Source organism: Bufo gargarizans, chromosome 3 (assembly GCF_014858855.1).
Source record: "Bufo gargarizans isolate SCDJY-AF-19 chromosome 3, ASM1485885v1, whole genome shotgun sequence".
NCBI lineage: Eukaryota > Metazoa > Chordata > Amphibia > Anura > Bufonidae > Bufo > Bufo gargarizans.
In genome coordinates, this window is record NC_058082.1 from 613,026,117 (window position 1) to 613,039,928 (window position 13,812).

The 13,812-nt window shown below is 43.2% G+C and overlaps 1 pseudogene; it reads right to left on the minus strand.

The window, feature by feature from the left end:
* Positions 1-3,297: 3,297 nt before the first annotated feature.
* LOC122931880 lies at positions 3,298-6,393 on the minus strand (annotated as a pseudogene).
* Between the last annotated feature and the right edge of the window lie 7,419 nt (positions 6,394-13,812).

The following is a 13,812-nucleotide window of genomic DNA, read 5'->3' on the forward strand; positions in this document are numbered from 1 at the left end:
AACATATAATATTTCACTTATAGTGATAAATGGTCCTAAATAATATTGCCGCTTGAATATCCTGTTTTGAAATGTTGATGTACTTAGAAATAATGTTCTCTGTATAGAGTATTTCAGCTGTGGTTGATCTTCTTTGCGAATCGTAACCAGTCTCTTTTGTATCCGCAAGGGATATATTGCAACTGTAGCCAGTCTCTCTTGTGTCAATCTTAAAGGATTTCTATATTGACATCCAGGTTAAATCGCTATAGCGAGAGTCCTCAGTAATGTTATAGTTCGTTGTTTCCCAGTTATTACTGTGTGATACATCAAAAAAACTTTACCCACTGTGTGGGCTTACCTTTGCCTATAACTTGCGGGGGCTTGCAAATAGATCTGTCTTCCACATAATACACCGGCGTCCCGGCTGCAGAGTTAGTTGTGTCTCTTGCCGCTGAATTGCAGAATCCAATTCGGTATAGAGGCCACGTCCCTTTCAGGCGCAGGTAAATGACGTTTTCCCAGTCTTTTTGAATAAAATAGAAATGGTTCCTTTTATTCTCAGTGCACTTAGGTTTTATAGAAGCGGGGTATTTTCCAAGGTCCTACGCCAGATGCATTTCGGGGAGACGCTGTCCCCTTCCTCAGTGGCATAACCCGATTCTCCAAATCATTATATTTTATACTAGTTTCAGGTCTTTCTCAAAATCCATTCTGGATTTGAGTTGCATACCAAAAGCCAGTCTGGATCTGCTTTTTTTGCAATGCTCTGGACTGCTTGCAATTTCAATGCGGCTTTTTTGTATGAGGATGCGTTTTTTTCACTATATTTGCAGTTTTGTGTGTAGCATTAAGTCCAATTAAAAAAACTGCTTTTATAATGTTTTGTTTTCATGTTATTGTCTCCTATATGTGAGATAAATTGCTATCTTGCTCATACATTATTTTTCTCAAAGAACTCTTTACCATAAATGTCAGCAATGGTGAAGACATGTGTAAACTATATTATAATATGTAAAAATACATTGAAAATAATAAAATTAAAAATGTTAAAAATATAAATATTAACTGTAATTTTTTTTTTTTTTTCACAGCTTTCATGGTGGAAATTCTTTCTCCCTACAGAGGGATTTATTTTGGGGTCATTTTAATTAGGAACATATACAGTTTGTATGCGTTTTCATTTCCATTGGTATTCCTATAGTTTATGGGATCCCATTATGATATTTCACATAAGAAAGAATGCTTCTAATTCCGGTTTTGTAAACATAATGTACAGAGGGGGGGACACATGGAGGGTAGAGGGAGAGTTGCAGTGCTGGAAAACACAAATCTTATAAGAAGCCAAATATTTCTAGTTCTGCATTAAGGCCCTTCGGTAACAGACTACCAAATTCGTAAATTTTCCTGGATTCTGCCCTTGATAATCTCTCAATCTGATTTCCTCCCCGCCAATGTTTTTTAACCTTCTCCAGTGCCACGAAGGAGAGGCCCGTCGGATTTTGGTTGTGCGCTTCCTTGAAATGTCTGGACAGCGAATGTTTGTCATAACCCTTAGCAATATTGTTTAGGTGTTCCGCTATCCTGACTTTCAAGGTGCGTTTAGTTCGGCCAATATATTGTTTCCGACATGGACAGTGGATCAGGTATATAACATTGTTTGAATTGCTGGTGAGGAAATGTTTGATCATCATTGAGTGAGAGTTTTGTGTGGAGATCACTGATAATGTTTTTCTTGGGAATTTGTTTTTTCTACACCCTAAACATTTCCCACATCTAAAGAAGCCTTTCGGTTGAAGCCAGCTTGTTGTTAGGCCTTTCTTAGATTTCTCCTTTACTGAGGGGGCCAAGATTTGTTGCTTTTGAGTATGTTATTTTGGGGGTTGGTGGCAGAAATGTCCCTATAACTTTATCGTTATGTAGGTGATGCCATTGTGACTTTATGATCCACTCAATCTGTCTTGCCTGAGTGTTATATGGTAAAATAATCCGAAAATTCCGATTTTCTTCCTGTTTTTGTATTTTTTGTTTGGGTTCAAAGAAGCTCTTCCTATCTAAATTTTTCACTTTTTCAAGGCCTTCATTTATAATAGGTTCTGGATAATTTTTTTCTTTGAATTGGTTTTTCATAATATTGGCTTCCTCTTCAAATTAATTTTCTTCCATGCAGTTCCGTTTTAGTCTGCGGAACTGCCCGAAGGGAATATTAGTTAGCCACCTTGGTAGGTGGCAACTTGTGAAGGGAATGTATCCATTCTTAGCCGTGGGTTTATGAAATGTATTGCACACATATTTATTTTCTACCCATGTAATTTCAATGTCCAGAAATTCAACTTTTTCATTCCCAAAGTTGGAAGTAAATTTTAGATTGTTCCACTAATTCCACTAATGAAATTTTCCTTTGTTCCGCCCCAGATAAAAATAATATCATCTATATATCTTCGCCATAGGACCAGGTCTGCCCCCAGCTTGGGGTTGATGTTCTGTGTCTCCCACTGTGCCAGAAACAAGTTGGCATAGCTGGGAGCAAACCTGGTACCCATGGCGGCCCCTCTCTTCTGTAGATAAAATTGTTCAGAGAAAAGAAAAAATTGTGGTGTAGGATATGGTCTACTCCCTCCAGTACATAATTAATCTGATTTGTGTTCCATAATTTATTTTGGGACAATTGTTCCCTCAGGGCTGATATGCCCTGATCGTGGTCTATAATGGTATAGAGAGACTGGACGTCCAGGGTACCCATAATCCAATGGTCCTGGGCGTCCAGGCCCTCCAATACACTCATGATTTTAGTTGTATCGCGCACATAGGATTTAATTCTTTTCACTTCAGGTTGGAGTAAAGTATCTATGTACTGCGATAAATTAACTGTTAGGGATCTGTTATGTCCCCTGGACACTCTGTGTCTCTCAGGTGCTGCTGGCAATGCTGCCAGTATCTGCTCAACAAGTTACGCACACAGGCCGATGTACTACTTAACCAGAGCAAGGTTTATTACTCAGAACATTATGGCATTCTTACATGGAGGAGTCTTATTCCAACAGCTTCTGTCCTTATCAGATGTAATCCCTTCTCAGCCTCATGTGTCTGCTTCCAGTTCCCCTCACACACACTGTCTGACTTCCTGGTACAGCTCCTCCTCCCCCATCATGTATCAGGAGAAAAAGGGTAAAGGTCACAGTGATCTATCACAACATCACACCTCCTTTCCTCCCCAAAAAAACAAAAACAAAAAAAAAAACATAACAAGAGAACAAAATGTTGAACACATAACATAACAAGGCAAGCGAGATCAGTTCAGCAAGTAGTATCTCCAATTCAGTTCTGTGATTTCCGCAGCACTTCATGAGCCCTTTGTCTCTGTTCCCTGACCTCCAATGTGTCCCGTAAGATTTCAGCACTTTGCCAGCGAGGCGTTTGACGTCTTTGACGGGTAGACCTACGCAGAGGTACAGCACCGGGAGGAATAAAGTCAGTCGAAGGTACTGGAGATGTCAGTGGGCGTCCCACAGACAAATCAGTCTCTGTAACTTCAGGCACATGTCCGGGCTCCTCAGGAATATGGTCACCAACCGGTTCAGGGTTTGGGTGTAAACTTGTGGGATCATGCCAGACACCATGCCATATGTCACCAGCAGAGTTCAGAGTAGACTCTGGTGGGTGGTCAGAAAGAAGGGTCGGTTTTGTCACTAGTGGCCGGCAAATGCGTTTCCTCAATTGTGAAAGGTGTCGCCGAACACAAATGCCTTCCTCCAGGCGGACAAGGTACATTCTTCTGCCAAGAGTTCCATCAATAACGCCAGGAAGCCAAGGAGGCAAAGCTCTGTAATTCTGAGACCATACAAGATCACCGGCACGGAATCCCAGACGGCCCGGCGGAGGAGGTGTTGGTGACTGCTCCTGCGGACGAACTAAATCAAGTTTGGTGCGGAGATGCCTGCCAAACATAAGAAAAGCCGGTGACAGCCCAGTAGTAGCGTGTTTCGTGTTACGGTACATGATCAAGAATTCCAGCAGCTTCTCTTCTGACATTCCAACCTGGTCCAGAGTGGACAGTAAGTGCTTCTTAAATGACTGCACAAATCGTTCTGCCAGCCCATTTGAAGCTGGATGATAAGGAGCTGTTTTGTAGTGTTGGACACCCAAACCACTAAGGAAGGATTGAAACTCATGCGATGTAAATTGAGTTCCATTGTCGGAGACTATGGCTGTAGGCAAGCCAAATTGAGCAAAGAGCTTCCTTAAGACTAGAATGGTAGCAGCTGAGGTAATAGAAGGCATTTGAAAAACCTCCGGCCATTTTGAATGTGCATCTACCACGATTAAATACATTTTACCCTGGATGGGGCCAGCAAAATCAAGATGGAGTCTGGACCACGGTTCTGTTGGCCATGGCCAAGGTTGCAGGGTTCCTCTCTTTTGGGGTCGCTGGGCTTGACAGCACCCAGGACATTGAGCAACATAATCTTCAATTGCTGTATCCATTTGTGGCCACCAAACATAGCTCCGGGCCCGCTGCTTCATGCGCACCACACCAGGATGGCCTTCATGCAGTATCCTTAGCATGGTTGATTGCAAGTACTGGGGTACAATCACTCTATTGCCCCATTGTAGGCAACCAGCATTAGTCACAAGCTCACATTTTCTGGCAAAGTACGGACGAAAGTCACCTGAAACACTCCCTGGCCATCCAGTCTGAACATAAGAGAATATCTGAGACAGGAAAGGATCTGTGGCTGTATGTCTGGCAATCAGGGAGGTGGACATGCAAGATTGTGGCCTGTGTACTTCCACTACACGTACCTCTCTAGTGGGTGGTCATCTCTTAGTGGCAATCTGGAAAATGCATCTGCATTGCCATGGGTATCATGGGAGCGGTATCTGATCGAATAAGCATAAGCTCCTAAAAATAAAGCGTACCTTTGTAAGCGAGATGCGGTTGTTGTAGAAATTCCTTTCTGAGGGTTCAGTATTGACAACAGAGGTTTGTGGTCAGTGATAAGTGTGAACTCCCGACCATAGACGTACGCGTGAAATTTTTTTGTGGCCCATACAATGGCCAAAGCTTCCTTGTCAATCTGGGAGTAGTTTTGTTCTGCTGAGGTTAAAGACCTGGAGGCAAAAGAAATGGGGCGCTCCGTGCCATCCGGCATGACATGGGAAAGCACTGCACCCAGTCCATAAGGCGAGGCATCACAAGCCAGGATGACGGGTTTCTTTAAATCATAGTGGACCAGAACTCGAGAAGACAGAATGAGTTCTTTAGAAAGCCGAAAAGCTTCTTCACATTTGTCTGTCCATATCCATTTAGCTCTTGCATCCAGTAAGCGATGTAATGGGTAGAGCTGGTGCGCTAGGTTCGGCAAGAAACGGTGGTAGTAATTTAGGAGGCCAAGGTAGGACCTGAGCTGGGTGACATTCCGGGGGGTAGGGGCATGGGTAAGGGCTTTAACCTTTTCTTCAGTAGTGTGTAACCCATGACGGTCCACCGTGTGGGCACAAAACTCCATGTTGAGACTTGAGAAATTCGCATTTTGACAGATTGACACGTAAACCATACTTTTGGAGTCTCCCTAGCACAGCTTCAACATTCTTTCTGTGTTCTTCATCAGTGGGACCAGTGATGAGCATGTCATCCAGTAGACATTGGGTGAAAGGTATTCCTGCCAGTACCTCATCCATGATCCGCTGCCAGATGGCTGGAGCTGGGGCTATGCCAAAAACCATGCGGTTATACTGGAATAATCCTTTATGAGTGTTAATGGTCAACAGATGGCGTGAATCTGGGTGTACTTGCAGTTGCAGGTAAGCTTGCTTTAAGTCTATTTTTGTAAACTTTTGCCCCCCAGCCAGTGAGCCAAATAAATCTTCAAGTCGAGGCAATGGGTATTGATCCACAAGAAGTTGGTTGTTCAGAGCTACCCTGAAATCACCACAAATCCTAATGTCTCCATTCTTTTTCTTGACAGGCACAATTGGTGATGCCCATTCACTTCTATCCACTTTCGTTATGATCTTTTCAGCCAATAGGTGGTCCAGCTCTGCTTCCACTTTTTTCCGCAAGGCAAAAGGTACTGATCTTGCCTTACAAAAACGAGGTGTAGCACCAGGCTTCAAGAGGAGGTGGGCCATCTTTCCTTTTACGGTGCCCAAAGAGTCCTCAAAAACCTCTTTAAAACGTGACTTCAGGGATTCCACCCAATGGTCTACTTTAGAAAGCAATGTACATTGGCCAATGGTAAAAGGAGGCATGCCCAGGGCTTTGATCCAGTCCCTTCCATACAGCGGAGGACCTCCATTCCTTACAACATAAAGGCGTAGACTTTGACTGTGGTTGCCTAATGTAACAAGGGGCTTTACATAACCCAAGGGCTGTAGTAGTTCCTTGCTGTAGGTTTGTAGCGTGAGCTTTGTAGGTTTTAGCGGCTAGGGACAGACCCGATGCCTTTAAATCAGTCCATGAAATGACAGACACAGCTGCCCCTGTATCAACATCCATGGAGACAGGACAGCCATTGAGTGTGACATCCACTTTAATCGCCGGAGTACTCCCAGCTACTCGAAACAGTCCAACATGCTGAACACATGTCTCCTCATCAGAGCTAAAACCGTTATTGTCCATATCCACACGGAATGTCTGTTTACGTCTATCTTTAGTGGTAGTGTTCGGGGAGCGAGAGCTGCGGCAAACGCGCCCAATATGACCAGTCTTCCCACAGCGAAAACAAACAACATCCTTGAACTTGCAAGCAGGCGCCCTGTGAGTAGTGTTCCCACAACGGTAGCAAGTCGGGGTCCCAGAGACAGAAGAATTAGGGTGGCGAGGTTTAAGCTGAGTGGCAGGGGACGGGCGTCTCGAGCGTTGAGTGATAGCAGTGTGGAATATTTCCTCACCCTGGCTTGCAGGAGTTGTAGGTGGTGCCTTCAGTAGGGTGGCGTCCCGTGTTGCCAACTCCATGACCGTAGCAAGGTCAGTGGCTTTCGTCAAAGTCAAGTCGGGTTCTGTGAGTAAACGTTTCTGTATGGCTGGGTCGCAGAGTCCCATGACGAACATGTCACGGAGAGCCGTCTGTAGGTAGTCTCCAAACTGACAAGTGGCAGCCAGTTTACGTAAAGCAATGATATATGTCTTTATATCCTCCCCGGCCTGCTGCCTTTTACCGTAGAATTTAAACCGCTCCGCGATTTCCAACGGCTTCGGGTTGTAGTGTGTATGTAGCATCTGAATCAACTCAGGCAGGGACTTAGAGGCTGGCTTGTCTGGAGAAACAAGGTCTCTGAGGGTTCCATATGCAGCTTGACCCAATGCAGTGAGAAAAACTGCACTTCTCTTTTCAACAGTCACATTATTCGCTTCCATATACTGTTCCAGCCTCTCCACCCAGGAGATCCATGACTCAGCTGCAGGATCAAATGGTTGAATAAACCCTATGAAGGCCATGTGTGCTAAAATCCACAATCCTCGTCGCCACTGTTATGTCCCCTGGATACTCTGTGTCTCTCAGGTGCTGCTGGCAATGCTGCCAGTATCTGCTCAACAAGTTACGCACACAGGCCGATGTACTACATAACCAGAGCAAGGTTTATTACTCAGAACATTATGGCATTCTTACATGGAGGAGTCTTATTCCAACAGCTTCTGTCCTTATCAGATGTAATCCCTTCTCAGCCTCATGTGTCTGCTTCCAGTTCCCCTCACACACACTGTCTGACTTCCTGGTACAGCTCCTCCTCCCCCATCATGTATCAGGAGAAAAAGGGTAAAGGTCACAGTGATCTATCACAACATCACAGGATCCAATGCCCGAAATGATGGGACATCCTGGTTGGTCCAAAATATTTTTATGGACCTTTGGTAGGCAATAGAAAATGGGTAACCTACCCGGTGTATTTATAATGTAATTAAATTCTTGTTGTATCAAAATTCCCTGTTGTATTACTTTTTTGCAAAAAAGAGAGACTGTCTATAGGTCTCTGTTGGATCCTTTTTTAGGGGGATATATGTAGTTTGGTCTGTTAGTTGTCTGAGGCATTCAGCATTATACTGATCTTCTCCCCAGACAACTATAGCCCCCCCCCCTTTATCTGCTGGACGAATGACTACTTTTTCGTTTTTTTGTAGTTCTCTTATAGCTTTTATCTCCCCATTTGTTAGGATATTTTTAGATCTTTTTTTTTATTTTTTATTTTTCCAAATCCACTTCTACATTTTTCTGAAACGTGGCCATCTCTGGGCTAATTTCAGCTCTAGGAAATTTTTTTGATTTGTTTTTTAGGTCTGTATGGATGTAGGAATCTTTTATAGATTGTTCTATAGTTAGTGGATTTTTGATAAAATATTTCTTTAAACAGACTTTTCGAATGAACTTTTGAAGCCCTATATAGGTATCAAATTTGTTCAAAGAAGCTGACGGTGCAAAATTTAAACCTTTATTAAGGAGTGCAATCTGTGTGGTTGTGAGATTAATTTTACTTAGATTTATAATATTAGCATTTAAATTTAATGGTGATTTCTGTGTTCCCCTCTTTCTCTGTGATCTTCGTGTCTTTCTCTTTTTTTGATAATTTTCCCTGTATTGATGATTCTCTCGTGTGTTCCCTAGATTGTGATTCTCCTGTGTGTCCAATGTCCATCTCTCGTGTTTCCCTATGTTTGTTTTTGGATATGTTGAGTTCCTCTGATCTTGTGGTACCCTGTGTCTCAAGTTGTATGGTGTCCTGTGTATATAAGGTGCTGTCCGCCTGTAGTCCATTGGTTGGGGTGATCTTTGTTTCAATCGTGGTGAGGGGGAGTCTGGTCTAAAAAAGCATTGTCAGCTAAGGTCTCATATCTGTTTTGTGTTGGTATATTATATCTTCTTTGTTCATTTTGTTCATTGGTTTTAGGTTGGGGATTTATTTCTATATGGTCTTTAGTATATTTTTTTTCTCTTCTTTCCTAGTAATATTTTTATATATATTTTTTTTTTTTTTCGCTATAATTCCTTGTTCTGTTTTATCCAAGCTTTTATGTAATCTTTCTTGCCATATTTCATATGTTTGATCCTTTGTGAATTTTTCTATTTTGGTTTTCAATTTCATAATTTTTTCGGATAGACCATCCAACATTATGGTCCTCCTTCTAATAATGAGTTCCATTACGGCTCTAGACTGTAAAGCTAATAGTTCTCCCCATTCTCTATTGAAATCCTCTCCTATTAGGTCTTGTGCTGGGATCTTTGTTATTTGTAGACCTTTAGGAATTTTATTATTATCCAAATACAATTTTAAGGAGCGTATTTCCCAGATCTGTCTTAATTTTTTATGTAGTAGGTCTTCTAATTCCCGAAATGACTCCACTATAGATCTTTCTTCCTGGTCACCATTAACTCCACTTTCTATGTCTTCAAAGATATAACTTTCTGCCTTAAGCTGTTTTGTCCCCATATAACTCCATATATCCATGGTAGGTATAGGGGGAGCTTGATCTCAATGGGTGATTTGGTAGTTAGAATTTAGAAAATATGGTTAAGAGATCCGCTCACCTCTATTCCCCCATGGTAGGTGCACCAACCACTATTTGAGTATACCCCTCAAAATGTGGATTTAAAAAAAATATGTGGATGGGCACTCGTATATGGAGGTAAATAGGACACAGTTTATTGTTTGACATTTATGGTAAAGAATTCTTTGAGAAAAATAATGTATGAGCAAGATGGCAATTTATCTTACATATAGGAGACAATAACACGAAAACAAAACATTATAAAGCAGTTTTTTTAATTGGACTTAATGCTACACACAACTGCAAATATAGTGAAAAAAACGCATCTTTGCGAAAAAAACGCATCCTCATACAAAAAAGCCGCATTGAAATTGCAAGCAGTCCAGAGCATTGCAAAAAAGCAGATCCAGACCGGCTTTTGGTATGCAACTCAAATCCAGAACGGATTTTAAAAAGACCTGAAACTAGTATAAAATACAATGATTTGGAGAATCGGGGTATGCCACTGAGGAGGGGGACAGCGTCTCCCCGAAACGCGTCTGACGTAGGACCTTGGAAAATACCCCGCTTCTATAAAACCTAAGTGCACTGAGAATAAAAGGAACCATTTCTATTTAATTCAAAAAGACTGGGAAAACATCATTTACCTGCGCCTGAAAGGGACGTGGCCTCTATACCGAATTGGATACTGCAATTCAGCGGCAAGAGACACGTGGGACGCAACTAACTCTGCAGCCGGGACGCCGGTGTATTATGTGGAAGACAGATCTATTTGCAAGCCCCCGCAAGTTATAGGCAAAGGTAAGCCCGCACAGTGGGTAAAGTTTTTTTGACGTATCACACAGTAATAACGGGGAAACAACGAACTATAACATTACTGAGGACTCTCGCTATAGCGATTTAACCTGGATGTCAATATAGAAATCCTTTAAGATTGACACAAGAGAGATTGGCTACAGTTGCAATATATCCCTTGCGGATACAAAAGAGACTGGTTACGATTCGCAAAGAAGATCAACCACAGCTGAAATACTCTATACAGAGAACATTATTTCTAAGTACATCAACATTTCAAAACAGGATATTCAAGCGGCAATATTATTTAGGACCATTTATCACTATAAGTGAAATATTATATGTTTTTTTAAATATTATATGTTTTTTAAGTATGTGAACACACACTTGGAGAAATGTTATTGTATGCAGCAGGGACTGATCGCCCCATCCACCCCACCTAACACAAAATTACAATTCCAGGACTAATCAGTCCTGTGATACAAGGTGGGGGATTGTATTGTGTTATCAGCCCCAGTTTCACGAAACAGCACAGGAATTGAATATCTCCCATTTCAATATTGATTTTTTCCTATTGTATCACTGATTTTATATAGCATTTATTTTTTATATTGTGATTGTATATTTTTTTAATTTTAAACAATAAACTGTGTCCTATTTACCTCCATATGAGTTCCCATCCACATATTTTTTTCCATAAAACAATTTTGGTCTGGGTGAATAAGTGATGTAATAACACTCGAGAACCTCAAAGCCAAGATTTTAGACAAAAGTTTGACATCTGTATTAAGAAGAGAAATAGGTCTATATGACCCCAAATCATTGAGTTCTTTTTCCCTTCTTTAATATCACTGTGATCACAGCCTCTGTCATAGTTTCTGGAAGGGCTCCCTCCTTTATTGAATCAGACAGTGTTATCCACAGATGGGGAAGAATAACCCCCCTATATTTACGATAGAACTCATACTGGAGTCCAGTCCCGGGGAGGAATTATTAGAACAGGAGTCAATTGCAGCTATCTCCTGAAGAGATAAATCCATCTCCAGACGTTCCTTTTGACACTCGCATGACCTTAATTCCATCTGGGGTCTAGTACCTCATCATCCTACATCATCTTCCACCCAATCTTTACCCTTACCCTCTTGGTCAGTCTGCACACTTCAGAAAGCCGCAGCAGATGGCACCTATGTTTTGTCATCATCAGAGACGTGCAGCGGTGGTCTTCCCATGTCCTCATCCTGAAACATAAGTGGTTGGGCATCAGTGCATTCAATCTCTTCCACTTCTGGGGCAGGGTTATGTGGATGCCAGCAGAGTCATCAAAAAGAATACGAGAATGCTGCATGACATGGGTCTCAGAATGCTTGCCTGATTTGCCAGGGGGTGAGTTAAAAGACAGATGGCCATGGGCTGTAGGTGCCAACTCTGATCTTTTAGCAAGGGACTGGGTGGGAGACAATGTGAAGGAACTGGAGGCACTGTCAGCCACCCAATTTTCTATTGTGTGTACTTGTTCTGGCCTCACCATTTGTACTGTCCTAAATGCAGTGTAGGCCGCAAATGTACATTCTAGTGCAAAAGATGAGCATTTGTCACCCAACACTAACAGATGAATTAGTGAAATGTATTTACATGTCCACTAGGTAGAGCAGGGGTATATCACAGCCAAAAATTTAAGATATGTCACCTAACAATGTATCAGACAAATTAGTGAAATTACCTAAAATAACATAACATAAAATAACATAAATTTTTTAAATCTTGATCTAGGAGGTGGAGGTCCATATGGAGTAGGATGTTGAGGAGGCGGTGGACGTGGCAGTGTAGGTGGAAGCGGCAGTGTAGGAGGAGGAGGTAGCCAACGTTTAAATTAGGGTACACCCCAAAACATTGGGAAATATAAAAAATAAAACAATAAGAAAGTGCGCTGGAGTATAAAAATGGCTGGGTAAGGCCGGCATTCATGTCTATTCTGCACAAGGTACGGACAAGTCCTGTGGGATCCATGCCTGATTCATTTTAATGAACGTGAGCTTGTCCACATTGGCTGTGGACAGGCTGCTGCGCTTGTCAGTGATGACACCCCCTGCCATGCTAAACACACGTTCAGACAATACACTGGCTGCAGGGCAGGCCTGCACCTCCAAGGCGGAAAGGGCAAGCTCAGACCATGTGCCCAATTTGGAGACCCAGAAGTTGAAGGGGGCAGACCCATCAGTCAGTACATGTAGGCGTGTGCACACATACTGCTCCACCATGTTGCTGAAATGCTGCCTCCTGCTAAGATGTTCCATATCAGCTGGATTTTCCACATTTCGGCCATGCTGACCCTGCATTCTGAGGTGCTGGCGGTGCCGCAGCTGCATTGGCGACCTCTTCCTCCTCCTCTGCCATCGCCTTGTGCTTCCACTGTGCCCCCGCTATCAGGTGAGAACACCATCAGCAGCGCGTCTACCAGAGTGCGCTTGTACTCGCGCATCTTACGATCACGCTCCAGTGACGGAATTAAGGATGGTACGTTGATCTTGTAACGGGGATCCAGCAGCGTGGCCACCCAGTAATCAGCACAAGTTAGAATGTGAGGAACTCGGCGGTCGTTGCATAAAGGAGGCATAAAAGTGGGATAGTAACGCTGAGAACGGCGTCATCGGCACTGGCCATGTTGGTGGAGTACTCGAAACAGCGCAACAAGGCACACAGGTCTCGCATGGAGGCCCACTAATTGGTGGTGAAGTGGTGCTGTTCCACAGAGCGATTCACCCATGCGTGCTGCAGCTGAAACTCCACTATTGCCTGCTGCTGCTCGCACAGTCTGGCCAGCATGTGCAAGGTGGAGTTCCACCTTGTGGGCACGTCACATATGAGGCGTTGAGCGGGAAGGCTGAAGTTTTGCTGCAGCGCTGACAGGCGAGCAGCAGCACAGACGGCCCGCATTTTCTGCAGCTGCTCTGACATATTGGGGTAATTTTTCAGGAACCTCTGCACCACCAAATTCAGCACATGCGCCAGGCAAGAGATGTGCGTCCAGAGGTCCTACGAGATTTCGCCCATTATCGCATACCACGGGCTTGAGGCTCACTGGCTCCAACTACTCATCAGTCTGTTGTTCCTTGCCCATCCACAGCTCCTGCGTGGTGTGGGGTTTGTCCCCCAAACAGAAGTTTTAAAACTGCCTGCTGTTGTTTACCCCTAGCTGTGCTGAAGTTAGTGGTGAAGGTGTTACACTGATCGGATGAGGAAACGGTAGAGGATGAGGAAGCGGAGTAGGAGGAGGAAGCAACAGGAGGCAAAGAGAAACGCCCTGAAATCCTCTGTGGTGAAAGGACATGCGGCAAACTACTATCCGCCTCAGGCACAGCTTCCACTGCATTTACCCAGTGTGCTGTTAGGGAGATATAACGTCCCACAAGTTAGGGGAAATTTTCTCACAAAGTCTCCCTTTCCGCTAACTTGGGACAAAAATTTCAATCTTTCATGGACTCAATATGCCCCTCACGGAATACCTTGGGGTGTCTTCTTTCCGAAATGGGGTCACATGTGGGGTATTTAGACTG